Source organism: Coturnix japonica, chromosome 2 (genome assembly GCF_054131305.1).
Source record: "Coturnix japonica strain WE chromosome 2, WE-NBRP24, whole genome shotgun sequence".
Taxonomy (NCBI): domain Eukaryota; kingdom Metazoa; phylum Chordata; class Aves; order Galliformes; family Phasianidae; genus Coturnix; species Coturnix japonica.
This window is the reverse complement of record NC_140664.1, coordinates 120,282,413-120,295,627: the sequence shown is the minus strand read 5'-3', so window position 1 is coordinate 120,295,627 and position 13,215 is coordinate 120,282,413. Positions and strand designations below refer to the sequence as shown.

Sequence of the window (13,215 nt, the reverse complement as noted above, 5' to 3'; positions counted from 1 at the left end):
AATGGTGAAGCTTTCACATAAGACATGTCAGCCTTAGGCCTGAGGGATTGGGAAGAGGCAATGGAAACCCTCAGACATCCTGCACAAGTTGTAATGTTTTGTGAGTCCCAGCACCTGGGGAAAGACTGACCATGTCAGGCATTTCAAAGCAGCTGTGTCCAGGCACGAGAACAGGTGGCCACACAGTTTGAGATCCGTACTCAAAACTTAATAAGAGATGTTACAGTTAAGAGAAAAGGCTTCTTTTACTGGGACTTGACTGGGAGATATCATACCTATCTAGTGCTCTTGCAGGCAGGATTAATCTTTTCTAATGTCAGTCACCTCTAAGCAATACCTTCAAGCCATACATCAAGACTTCTTTTATAATCAACAGAAGGAGGTAAGTTCCCCCAGAAAGCCCTTCATCTGTCCTGAAAGGGGTGTTTGAGACAGGTGGAATTGATGATTGCCTGGAACTGCCTATCCCATTAGCTGTTTAAGGCAAGTAAGCTAGATCATGCTTGAAGTTTCCAGTCAGGAGAACTTGTCCTTACTTCACAACTGAGCCACTGCTGTTGTGGTTTGGGAGCTGTACATCACCTCCCACTGATTACTTTTCCTTCAGTACTGCTTACCGTTTTAAAGTATGCTTTAAGAGATTTGTCATTTTTTTTTTTTTTACTTCTCAAAACTTTCTTTCCAAACAGAGCTCATGATTATGGAGCAAAACATTTATAGCTGGATAAATACACAAACTGTTCAATTTAAAGCTGTGTAAATCATCTTGGCTTCATTTAAGTTTATTCCATCTGCTTTTATCAGCTGTTGTTACAATAATTTATAATTCCCTCATAATATTAAATCGTTTGTGAATCCAAAAAAGAAATGCATCTATGGACCTCTAGTAGCTAATGATATTGCATTCAGCAAGTAATATAATTAATCATATTTCATTACACCATAGATGCCTGTAATTGTGTAATTAATGTGTATTTGCATAATCACACAATGAGAGATCTGTATGATTCATACTTTATGGTAATATGAATGCACAAAATTTCCATCTCTGAATCGTAACCATGTGCAAAGCTGTTTTTTTTTGTTGTTGTTGTTTCTTTTTTTTTCTAAAGAAAAATGTAGATGCAATGAACAACCTGGTCTTAATATTTGTGCTCTCCCATGTGACTTTTCCATAGCAGTAGCTTTCCATGCATAGCAATTTTTTAAAAAGGAATTCCTAAAGACAAAAAAATTATCCAGTGTTTGAGAGAACAAGTCTATTTTCAGATTGGGAAAATATGCCATGCAATATCACAGAGTTTCCTGATTTTTATTATCCGTTTTCTATCTTTTTCAATCGTTGAGGAGAGGAAATTCATTTTCAGTCGAGCGTGTGGAAGAATGTATGTGTTTTCAGTCTATAGATTTCTGTTCTGATAGGTTACAAATGATTTTTCATTAGCCTACTGAGAGATTTTTATTGAATTTAACATTCAATTTGCAGTGTTTAATTACATCGAATTCCAGACAAGATGAGCCGATCTGAGCATCTGAGGTTGGATTTCTATAAATGTAACCACCCTAAAATATCTTTTTGAAAGATATATTTTTTAAGAAGTGTTTAGAAGAAACCAAACATAGTAAGATTTTGAGACATCCTACCTGTTGTAGACATATGTTTATAAATAATCCACGATAGTAAGCAGAATAATAATAAAAACATGTTCTAAATCACTGTATCGCTATTACAGTCACTACTTTATTCCTCAACAATTTAGACCAGGCAAAGCTCTATAGAGACCTGTGTGTCGGCTGAATGAGAACCTGTGTTTGCAGTCAGGAGTAGTGAAGATGACAGTGTGTCTTCACATTTATGAAGACTGATGGCACGTAGCAGTGGCAAACCTCTTCTAAATCACAAAGGGAAGTACACAAAGTCAGAGCTGGGCTCAGATGTTAGCACTGGCCTCTCTGTGCCTCCCTCTGCAACTGGCTCCAACGTCCATGCAATGCATCACATTTATGATGGCAGCTGGGACCCACACAGGTTGGCCCTGCTACCTTATGGTTTTGAACATCATTTTCATTCTTGCTTACTCTGCTTTTGTAGGTCTTCTGAGATTTCTTTCAAATGCTGCTCTGGGTTTTTGGGTTCTTTGAATTCTGAGCCTTTATTTTCAGTCTCACAGATGGCCCAAGCCATTGACTTTCTTACTGCCTTTGCTGAGATCATGGTGCAAAAGCAGAGGACAGGAATTTCTGAGAGGGGACAGTACACTGTCAGTTCAACAACAGTGTGGTGTCCCTGCCTCTTGGCTGTGCTAAACATCAACAGGAAACAAAAGCAGGGAATTGCACAAAGCTATAGTAGTAATTCAAGAGGTTTAGATTTTAATAGCAAGGTATTAAAACTCTTTGCTCATTCACAATGAATATTTTTCATTTTCTCACAGGGGTATAGTCCATAGAGAATACATATTTTAAGCACTTTCCCTGAGTATTTCCAATAAAATGAATGATAATTAAAAGTACTGCAGAATCACATCTTACTAATCTCTTATACACAGCCCAATTATAACTCACATTTGATTTGAGTCCTGCCAGCCACCGCAGTCAGATTCTCTTTTGTTTACTCTGTCACTCCATCTCAATCCTCTGCAATTTGTGCAATATTTCAAAAATAAATTATAAAATATATTTCTGCTCATGAAGGTTCTTAAAAGGACTCCTCTTAAAATCAGTGGGATGATATTAGCTGACATCAGGAGCAGCTGGTTCAGATCTTAACTTTTGTCAAGCCAAAACATGATTTATGGTTTTAGGTAAAATCTGAAGAGTGGCATTTTGACCTACTTTTTCATTTTTATTCCAATGTTATGTTACATAGCTAAAAAAAAAAATACTTTGGAAAAGCCGTGCAACTGTTATTAAAGATAAACTTTGAGAATGCAGTGCTCAAAATTACTTGGGAATAAAATAGAGTTAAATTTGTGTGCCAAAATAATTTTTTTTTTTTCTTTTTGTCTGCATCACAGATGTACTGTTCCCTTTTTCTTTTTCTGGCTGTTCTATCTCCAGGCTGTTAGTGGGTCATTTCCTAGCAAAATAATAAAAACAGCAGACATCAAATCCCTCAACAGTAAACCATATGACTGAAACACTGAAGATTCTGGGGACTTAATAGACAAATCTGTCAAGACCTGTACTTGGAGCCTAGCAAAAGTTCATCTTTCTTTGGCACCTTTTTTGATAAGCTATACCAGGTCTACATTTATTTAACCCTGACACAGTCACAATTGGAAGCCCATTTTACACATGGAGAAATTAGACAAACAATAACTCTGCTGAAACTCAGAAAGCCTTGGGCTGAGAGGGCATGAGTTTTGTAGAACATCCAGCATCTCTCTCAAAATACCATGCAGTCTTCACACTCCTATTCTTCAGTTACATCTTTCATAACATTTTTTATCTAATGCAACCCAGTACAGATTTTGCAACAAATTTTAATATCTAGTATTTCTCATCTGTAGATATGAAAGCAATTTATGAAGTGGATAAGTACCATATTCTATGATTTGGTAATAAATCTGGGGGCAGCTGGCACCACAAGCTCTTAAAGAAATTAAGTTGCCTCTGAGAGAGATGTAAGTCATATTATAGATTAACAAGTTAGCAGGTAAGAAACAAAAAGAAGAAATAAATGTTGAGGCTTTACATTGGAGAGAAGTTATAGATTACAGGATCTTTTGCTGGGTCGTTTATGTTCAGTTTATAGAGAAAAGAAAAATCTGGAGAATGAGGAGACTAATGATGATGCCAAATTATTCAGGGTAATAAAAATGAAAACTGCACTGAGTTTGGGAGAAAAGTTATTGTACCATGCAGGCAATAGAATGACAGATGAAATTCTGTGTAATGATTGTGAAGTGAGGCACAGGGGGAAAAGCAGTCCATGACAGTAGGTTCTAAACTACCTATTTCCATTCAGGAAAGAGAAATTTTTGTTACGGTATAAGATCTGCTCAAACATCAGGACAATTCTCAATAGCTGGCATAAAACTCAATGAATATCATAGGAATTACTAAGAAAGAAATAGAAAACAGAGAGTAAGTATAAAACCACAATAAAAATTCTTATGCAATTGCACAGTGTTGGGATTGCATTTTTCATTGTGCTGAAGATTCATCTTGAACAGAACATAGTGATACTAGGAAAAGTTCAGAGAGGAGAAGGAAAGTCAAAGCAGTGGAAGATTCTTTATGAGTCGTGAAAGAGAACTGTGAAGTCTGACAGAAATGTGCAAAGTTACAAATGACATATCTAAGTGGAGAAGGAGCAGTTTCTCATTGCTGCTTGTTATCTCAGAGCTGTGGCTGCCCCGTCCCTGGCATGCTCAAGGCCGTGTTGGATGGACCCTGGGCAGCTGAACTGGTGGGGTTGGGAAATGAGTAAGCTTTAAGGTCCATTCCAATCTGAGACATGTTGTAATTCTCCCGTCTTCTGACACCATTTTAGCATCCCAATTGGGTTGAAGCTTACATTTTATATATCTTACTCGCAATTTTATAAGGCCTTGTTTTCCATTTAAAAAAGCGAAAGCAACAAGAAAAAAAGTCTGTCCAGGTCCCTCTGGATGGCTTCCCTTCCTTTCAGTGTATCGATGGCATCACTCTGCTTGGTATCATCTGCAGACTTGCTGAGGGTGTACTTGATGACATTGTCTTTGTCATTGATGAAGATGTTAAAGAGCATTGGTCCCAGGACTGACCCCTGAGGGACACCGCTTGTGACTGGCCTCCACCCTGACACAGAACCATTGATCATAAACCCTTGGCTGCATCCAGCCAGCCAACTCCTAATCCACTGTACAGTCCATCCTTCAAATCCACACCTCTCCAACTTAGAGAGAAGGATGTGGTGAGGGACTATGTCAAAGGCTGAGGTAAGGTTCTGAGGTAAGGTTCACCAGCCTGTAGCTCCCTAGATCTCCCTTTCTTCCTTTCTTAAAAGTGTAATGTTTCCCTTTTTCCAGTCTCCAGGGACTTCACCATACAGCCAGGATTTTTCAAATACGATGGAGAGCAGCTCAGCAACCACATCAGCCATCTCTTTCAGAGGGAGTCCCATAGACTTATACACTTTCAGCTTCATGAGGAGGGCTCAGACTTGTTCTACCTTTAGAGTGGGACAGAAACCTGTCCCCACACCCCCACCTAGAGGCTCAGGGTCCTGGCAGACATGAGAAGTCTGACCACCAGGCTGAGGCAAAGCACTCATTGAGTGCCTCAGCTTTTTCTATGTCTGAGGAAGTCAGCTCCCCATTACCTTACATCAGAGAGAGAACGCTTTCCTTGGCCTGTCTTCTCCTGCCTATGTACCTGTGGAACCCCTTTTTGTTATTGTTCACATCCCTTTTGGGACTTTGGACACAGCCACAATTGAACAGGGAGACAAAAGCAAAGTTCTGATTGAACTTTCAAACTGAATGCAGGATTATAACCAAACATCTGTTCAAGCTGACACAAATCACAGGGTGTGAATCATGCAATATTTTCTGAAGGCTGGACTCAAGCCTGTGTTGAAGTCCAACCACCTGAGGAACATAAAGGGACCTTGAAGCAGCCTCTAGTGTGCAGCAAAGGATTGCCCAAGAATAGAGAAATCTGCAGCTGGCATAAAACTGATGTTATCTTTTCATCAGTCCCTCTGGCCCACAACATACAAGAGGCACATCAAGGACAAAAGGGAGAGCAACCAGAATATATTCAGCCCTGCAGAGCCTTACAAGAGTAATGGGACTTTTGGATACTGGGCACTAAAGAAGCACAGATGGGTGTTATGATGGAAGTTCTCTCCTTCATATTTCTCCTTGCATAGAAATATTTCAGCCTCCAAAGTGCTTTTGCTGGGTAGGATGGGCTGAAGGGTTTACAGCAGCAGAAGGACTAAGCTAGAGCATCTCTGGAAATCTCACGTGCTAAATAACAGAGATTTATTGCTGTTAAAAATCAACAACTTGTAACCTTGCAGTGATCATTCACTACATAAAAGTTAGTCTCAATTTTTTATCTGCTATGGCTGTGATCCAGCTGATTGTTCAGACAAATCGATGAGTCTCTGCCAGCCAAAATATAGGTTCCTGGTAAAGTCAGTTTGGCTGCAGTTGGCTTGGTAATTGAGCTGGCTGATTTTGCTGTGTAGAATCAGGTGGGAGTTCATTTTTCATTCACCTGAGAATGTGTTGGGGTTAAATGGCAGCACAGAGGCCTTGTTGTTTTTTTTTTATTACATTTAACTTGTTTGCTTCCAGGACTCCTGGCAAAACAGACTGAATTCTGATCAATCGTGATCCTCTGATTGTATTTATGTCAAATTAACCTCCATCCCTTCATCCGCTGTAGAGGGAAGCAAAAGAAACAGCTGAGATGTGTAATTTGTAAGTGGTGAAAGTAAGGAAAGATAAGATCTACTCTTTACACTGTCTTCTTTTTGGTATAGAACAGTTCACTTGTCTCTCTTTTTAGGGAAAACTTATGTTGGAAAGCTGGAACTTGTTTGAACTGTGTATTTTAATTCAAATGATATGGATATAAAAGGGGAGTTCTGACTGGTGTTAATGTTAGCATTCAGAAGCTAAAGCCAGCTTTTAACATGTGGGCTTATACAGTAAGTAATGATTGTTTCTGCTGGGCACCATCACAGGGCTGTAACACAATCAGTAGTGCTGCACTGACCAGCATTTATGCTGAGGCCACCTCTTTACAGCAGTTAATTTCTCATTAAAAATTTCCTTCTAATGGACATTCATTTGAGTGGTTCTCAATTTGTTGCTTTTGAGTAGATTCCTTAAAATTTGGAGGTGAAAACACTTTCTTCTTACTTATAAAATATTGTTACTTTTACATAATACCTATTGCTTCTCACGTTTCTTCAATTTCTTACTGAAGATGTTTTTCTAGGTAAAACATATTTTGTATTCAGAAAACATCTGCAAGAAATGAAGAAGGTAGGAACAAAAACAAATTCCTATTTTTTCTGTATGTGAATTGGTGCAAATAGTGGGGGTAGGTATCTATTTAAGCTGGTTTTAAGTTGTACAATTAATAAAAAGAATGGAAAAATAGATAATGAAGCAATATTTTCATATTTAGGATATAAATGTCATAAAATATACCCCTTCCACAACTTTTTTCTTTTTTTTTCCCCAAAATTTATAAAAAATAATAATTTTTACTTATAATGGTCATTATCACTTGAGGTAATTCATGTATTGGCAATAGAAAGGGTAAATATTCACATCCCCAGTTCACAGAGTGGTAGGAAAATCTTCCTCCTGCTGCTGCCAGCAGAACGCCTTCTGATAATTGGAACTCTGCTGCTCTTCTCAAGATAACAAACATCAAGTGGGAAAGGAAGTTCCATACATCAGGAAAAAATATGATTTCTTCATAAATCTGAATAAATAACCCTTTCAGGATGTGTACACCAGAGCTCTCTCTTCTGCCATCAAATATCACTGGCACTGTCTGGATAAGGTTATGATTTTCTTTGTTTCTTTCTTCAGTACTGTGACAACTTTTGCATCCTCCTGATGTCAATCAACCAAAACTCACTTCAGATTCCTTTAGAATAACAATACTGTTAGTGAATCAAATCAAAAGAGGTCATAATTCAGTGTTTTTCCTCTTCAGTGGATATATGAACAACAAATTCTTTCTGTCCAGCACAGATGGGAGATAAGAATTAAAAAGCAAAGCCGCACATTGATATACAGCTAGAATGAGCACGTACTGAGATGCTACTACTAGCTGTCAGGTACTCTGCTGTCACAAAATTTCACCCAGTTCAGATTAGATACAGTGAAGTGTTCTTAGTGTTACACAAGCGCACATGTGGAGTAACTTTAAATCTGTCTTTTGCATTTACAGAATGCCTGTCACTGCAACAGTGAAGCACTCACTGCAAGCAGAATTTTAGTGCATTTAATGAAACATGTAAATCAATACAAAGATCTTCAGTGAGAATTTTTATCTGTCAATAGATTTCTTACAGATTCCTGGGATGGGTGACGTGGTTTGCACTTCTAATGGCTTATTTTGGAAAGTTAAGAGTTACTGAGCACATTAAATTCCCAGTCTTATCTGCACTGAAATTATTTCCAAGATGTCATTGATTCTCATCTGTCTTGCTTAATTGGAAGTTCTGAAGTAATTTTCTCCCTCTCTTCCCCAGTACATATTCAGAAAACACGGTTATTTGCATGATAAAGTACGATATGCAATTAAATTTGACTAGTTAAAGAATTAGTGTAGTTTTAATGTAAATTCAAAGAGTTCTTGTTATATTGCCTACTATTGCAGAAGTCCAGCACATTTATTTGCAGAGGCATTTGATTAATTCTCTTCCTAGAGACTAATTCTGCTCTCAGCATTTCCTTACATTGCCTGTCTAGCAGCATCTATGGACTAAAACAGCTACTTTCTAATTTGCACAGGGCTGATCCTTTCCTAGCTTGAGAATTGGTTCTGATTTCACAGCAACCTGAGCCAATTCAGAGACCGCTGCTTGCACAGGAGGATTTGCATTTGTTAAAATCTGCACTTGGGGCAAGTTCCAGTCTAGTCAAAACCTTAACAGAGTGTCTGTTGGTCAAGCTAAAGTTCTGGATACGCTCAGCAATTCCTTGTGATTTAACCCCAAATTCCTGCAGAAACTCTTTATCCCTGTATAACTTAGACATTCTCTTGTACTCCCTGAAATTTCCCTTGCTATTTAAATTCTCCTCCTAGATTTCGGTGTGAACTAGGATGTCCTGATCTGAAACCATGACAAAGATTTTGCTGCTGCTATTGAAAATGTGACATCTTTAAACACAGACTTCAGTTCCTTTCCCCGCCAGCTGAGTGCTCACCTACTGGCTTCTTGAGTCCAAGCACGCAAAATTTTCTCATTTTCTCCCTTTCCCACTGCAGTTAGAAGAATGAACAAGCTGCAGCTCTTAGTGAAGAACTGCAGCCAGGAAAGCTTGGGCCATGGCAGGCAGTGAGAGAAGATGTCCCTTTGCACAAAAAAATTGTGCCCCATTGTCCTTCACAGAAAGATGGGAAAGGCAACACAGGTTGACTGTCTTCCTTGTGGAGACTCCTGAAAGCCTCCATTCAAGACAGAGTACTCTGTCTTCCAGCGGTCTGAGTAAAATGCACTCACATATCTAAGAAATGAACTGATGTCCCTTGGAAGGCTAGCAGATAGCAGGGCAGCATATGCTTTGTGTTAGCAACAGTGTAGTACAAAGATGGTATAAAACTAGATTCAAAATCTGTATCCATTAAGCACATGAAGGCAAAAAAATCTACTCCAGTTAACAGGAGATTTGAATGAGTGGACATTACTACTTGGACATGCAGAGAAATGTTAACACTTTCTTTGTTCTTTTATAACATTAGAACTTATATAGCAAGTAATATGCTTTTACTGGAAGAAACTCAGATGGTGTTCATTAATTTCCTACCCTTAAAATCTCCTTTCTGTGGATTACTATGTGTGAAGAATGGTTACTTCTGCCTCTACTTGTACTAGGGTTACCCTGACAAGCTTCATTACCTACAAGGAGAAAGGTATGAGATAATGTGGTTATATGTATGAGGCTCAATTAATAATTTAGCAGCATTGCTAATTGATCTCATTATTCAATTAATGCTGGAAGGCTTGTGAAATCTAGTTTAATTTCCCTGTTCATTGAAGTCAAATTGATAAGAATGGGGTTTTATTGCAAAGAACCATCGATATTTGCAAACTTGTATATTCACAAACCCATCTGAAAGGTTTTAGCCTCAGTATCCTTCTGCACTGCTGTTTGCTCTTTCATCTCTCAAACGCAGACAAAACAATTGCTATTTGTTCTGGAGAGGCAAAAAAATAAATTAGATATCACATTTGAGTCTCATTCTGAAAGTTAAATATCATTTTGGCTGTTAAGGTGCCCTTCAACAAAACAATAAAATTCAGTTCTTATCCTTGTGTGAAACCAAAATTCCATTACAAATAGGCATTGTCTTTGTTGTCTTTCCCCTGTGTCCCAAGTTTCCTGTTTTAAGTAGTACCTATGTGCATGCACACAGCAGTTTCAGTAGTTTCCCTTGTTTTGTCCTTGTGGTTTGTATACAGTATATATTTTAGACTTTTTTGAATGCTCAGCTGTTAAACCTCAAAGCGTACTTGACAAGCAGATCATAAAATAATATCATCTGCACTAAAAGACAGAATATATGAAGCATGTTATAAGTAGGTTAGGGTAATGAAGATAAATTATAGGAACAGTTGTGTAAATTCTAGATGAGGGGGAAATTGTTGAGGTGTGACATTGGTTATTATTATATTATTATATTCCTTCATTCTTATTTCAGCCGAGGCAAACCTCCAAAAGACTGCTTGAACACAAGAAACTAATGTCTTCATATATATTGCCCTAAATGGGAAGGTTCACTCTTATCAACTGGATGAGCAAACTAGTACAACTTGTTTGTCTTTTCACATCTGATCTAAGGGATTGACAGTTGCATTTCTGAAGGGTTGCTAGTGACAAATGGTAGAAAATTCCTTGCAAAGGTGTAACAAAAACAGGCATAAGTCAAACCTTGGCTTTTTTTGAAAGAGTAGAAGAGATGAAAGTTACACGTTTCTTGAAGAGATGACAAATAATCTTTCTGCTTTTTAAACGCAGTGGAAAGAATGGTTTCTGTGACTCCATTCTATATATGAGTCAATGGAAACCAATGCATATGTATGAAAAAAAACCACTGCATTTCTTGAAATCCAAACATTCTAAATTTAGATTAGGGCAGTTAGGAAGATATTTTTAAAACACCGTGTTTTGGAGGTAAGTGGATTTGAGTATATAGGTCAGCTCAAATAACCTTGCAGTTACCCACCCAAGTAAGAATATGAACAAGTACTGTGAAGTAACTGATGCAGACTACTGACTGACAAAACAAATTTATGACATGGTAAATGCAAAGTAATTCAAGGAACACTTCAAAGGGATTTAGTGGGACTGTGATGGTTAGTGGATGGTGCAGGAGTACAAGTGGTGCTACCTCTGACCCTTGAGTGGTAGGGAGGGATACTAAGAGGACCAGGAAAAAATGTGATAATGCATGGCTAATAGTCTGGTACCATGGCAAGAATTTTGGCTTTTTCAATGGTGGGGTGGTTTACTCAGCCCCTGGCCTCATGGTTGCTATTGGAATCCATATAGGCCATAGGAGGAAAAGAATTCCAGGAGCTATCTGAACTCATTGACATGGCTTTAAACAAACAGAAGTTGGAAAACACCATGCTACTTAAAAAACAGTGTAGTTGCCAGAACTGAAATCTAGTGGGATTATTCCCACTGGAATGTGGCTATTGACATCTACAAACAGTTCAGAAGGGACAGGTGAGGAAATAGGGGAGGTGACATTGCCTTCTACATCAAAGAAAATATAGAGAGTGAAGCTCAGTCCCTGAAGAATCGTCATGAGCAAGTATAAAGCCTACAGGTGAGAGCTGGAGACTAAGGACAAAAAAAAGAGTCTTGTAGTTGGGGTCTACTACAGGCTACCTGATTGGGCAGAGACTGTTGATGAAGCCTTCTTCCTCCAGCTACAGGAGGTTTCACATTTGTAGGCCTCAGTTTACTCTTCTCAAGGCTGGGTAAACCAGGCCTTCTGTGTGATATGTGCTCTGACCCCTTGACCATTTTGGTAATCTTGTGTACTTGCACAAATACATGTCTTGAACTAGGGAGCCCCAGACTGCCACAGCAGGTCTATGTATGGTCTCACAAAGGCTAGACAGGAAGGAATATGAATCTGCCTGAATCTCATGTTGATGGCAGCACAGGCTGAGCTAGCTTTGGATTGGCTTGATAATGAACTAATGAGGGTGCAGTGGGACAGAACAGAGCTTTGGGCAGACTCTAAGATCCTAAACATAGTTTGCAGCCTTTTTGTGGACTGCATATTGCTTATTCCTTTTGTACAGTTTAATTTAGATTTAATGTTTGTAGAGTTTCTTACATATCCCATTGAGCACATACTTTGTGGAGCTAATGTATCTGGCTGGTTGGTTGAAAATGCAGATGACTGTACACATTCTTCCTTTCTGTTTCCCTTGTGTGTTTACAGGGTTAGACAATAAAAAGAAACTCATCAGATGTCAGGAGTTAAGCAGTGAAGATGTGGAAAGGCTGTGCTGCACCTCATAACACCAGGAACCACACATCCTTAACTTCTACTGATATGAAGCTGAAGCTCACAATAAAAAACAAAGCTTAAGTTTCACTCTTTCATAGATGCTTTTACTGTCTCCTTTTATCAGGTCACATATTTTGAGACAATGGATTTCCTAATTAAAGTTGACAGCTAAATTTAAAATAGTTAATTAGTGGAGGCACCAGCCTCACAGCCTGGGCACAGGTTCAAGGTTTGGAGGACGCTGTTGTAGTTTGATTACAACGTTCTCATCAAGCAATAATGCCTGCTGCTATGGACAGAAATATGAGAGAGAGATTGATTGCAGGGTGGGCTGTGTATTCTGAGCTGAAAGAGGTGAGTGATGTCAATAAGGTCTATAACCTCCTCATAATGTAGCAATCAGGGAACTAATTCTTGGAGCTGCCCAGAATTTCCTTGGTAGACAGCAGGAGCTGAGATATAAGGTGCTTCTGAAAATCAGCCCATTTCAGTTATGTTTCTCAACAGAAAAAAAAAAATCCACTCAAACAGCCATATTATACAATTGACTATATAATTTATCTGTATTACACATATAGCAATATTTTTTTCTTCCTATTAACAAGCTCAATGTTAAAGAAATGAATTCTCCTAGGAGAATAAATTAAAACAAAAACATCCAGAGAAGACAAAACCCATAAAAAGCAGATGGTATCACATATAAAATGCCATCAATTTTTATGCTTCTATGTAGAAATGCTGAGATGTTCCCAGCTTTGACATAAATTCTACCTATCAACCCCATCAGGATACCACAACAGTATTAATGAAAACAGATGATTTTCTAATCACTAATCCATAAACACTGCACACACCTCAGCAAAGAATCTAGGAGGATCTGTGCATGCTCATATATAACACTAGGACGTTTAGTAGGATTAGTGCACCCTATCCCTCTCTGAATCAAATGTAAACTTTAAAATTCCTGGTTTTGCTCAAGTTGTCAATGAATGCTCT

At 38.4% G+C, this 13,215-nt stretch overlaps 1 long non-coding RNA gene across 1 annotated transcript in view; it reads left to right on the top strand.

Annotated features, from left to right (window-relative positions):
* Positions 1 to 12,314, top strand: part of LOC107309069 (uncharacterized) — a 49,298-nt gene extending 36,984 nt beyond the window's left edge. The window contains exon 2 of the long non-coding RNA XR_004306391.2: positions 12,151 to 12,314. This is a non-coding gene — a long non-coding RNA (uncharacterized LOC107309069). The remainder of the gene's footprint in view (positions 1 to 12,150) is intronic.
* The last annotated feature ends 901 nt before the right edge of the window (positions 12,315 to 13,215 follow it).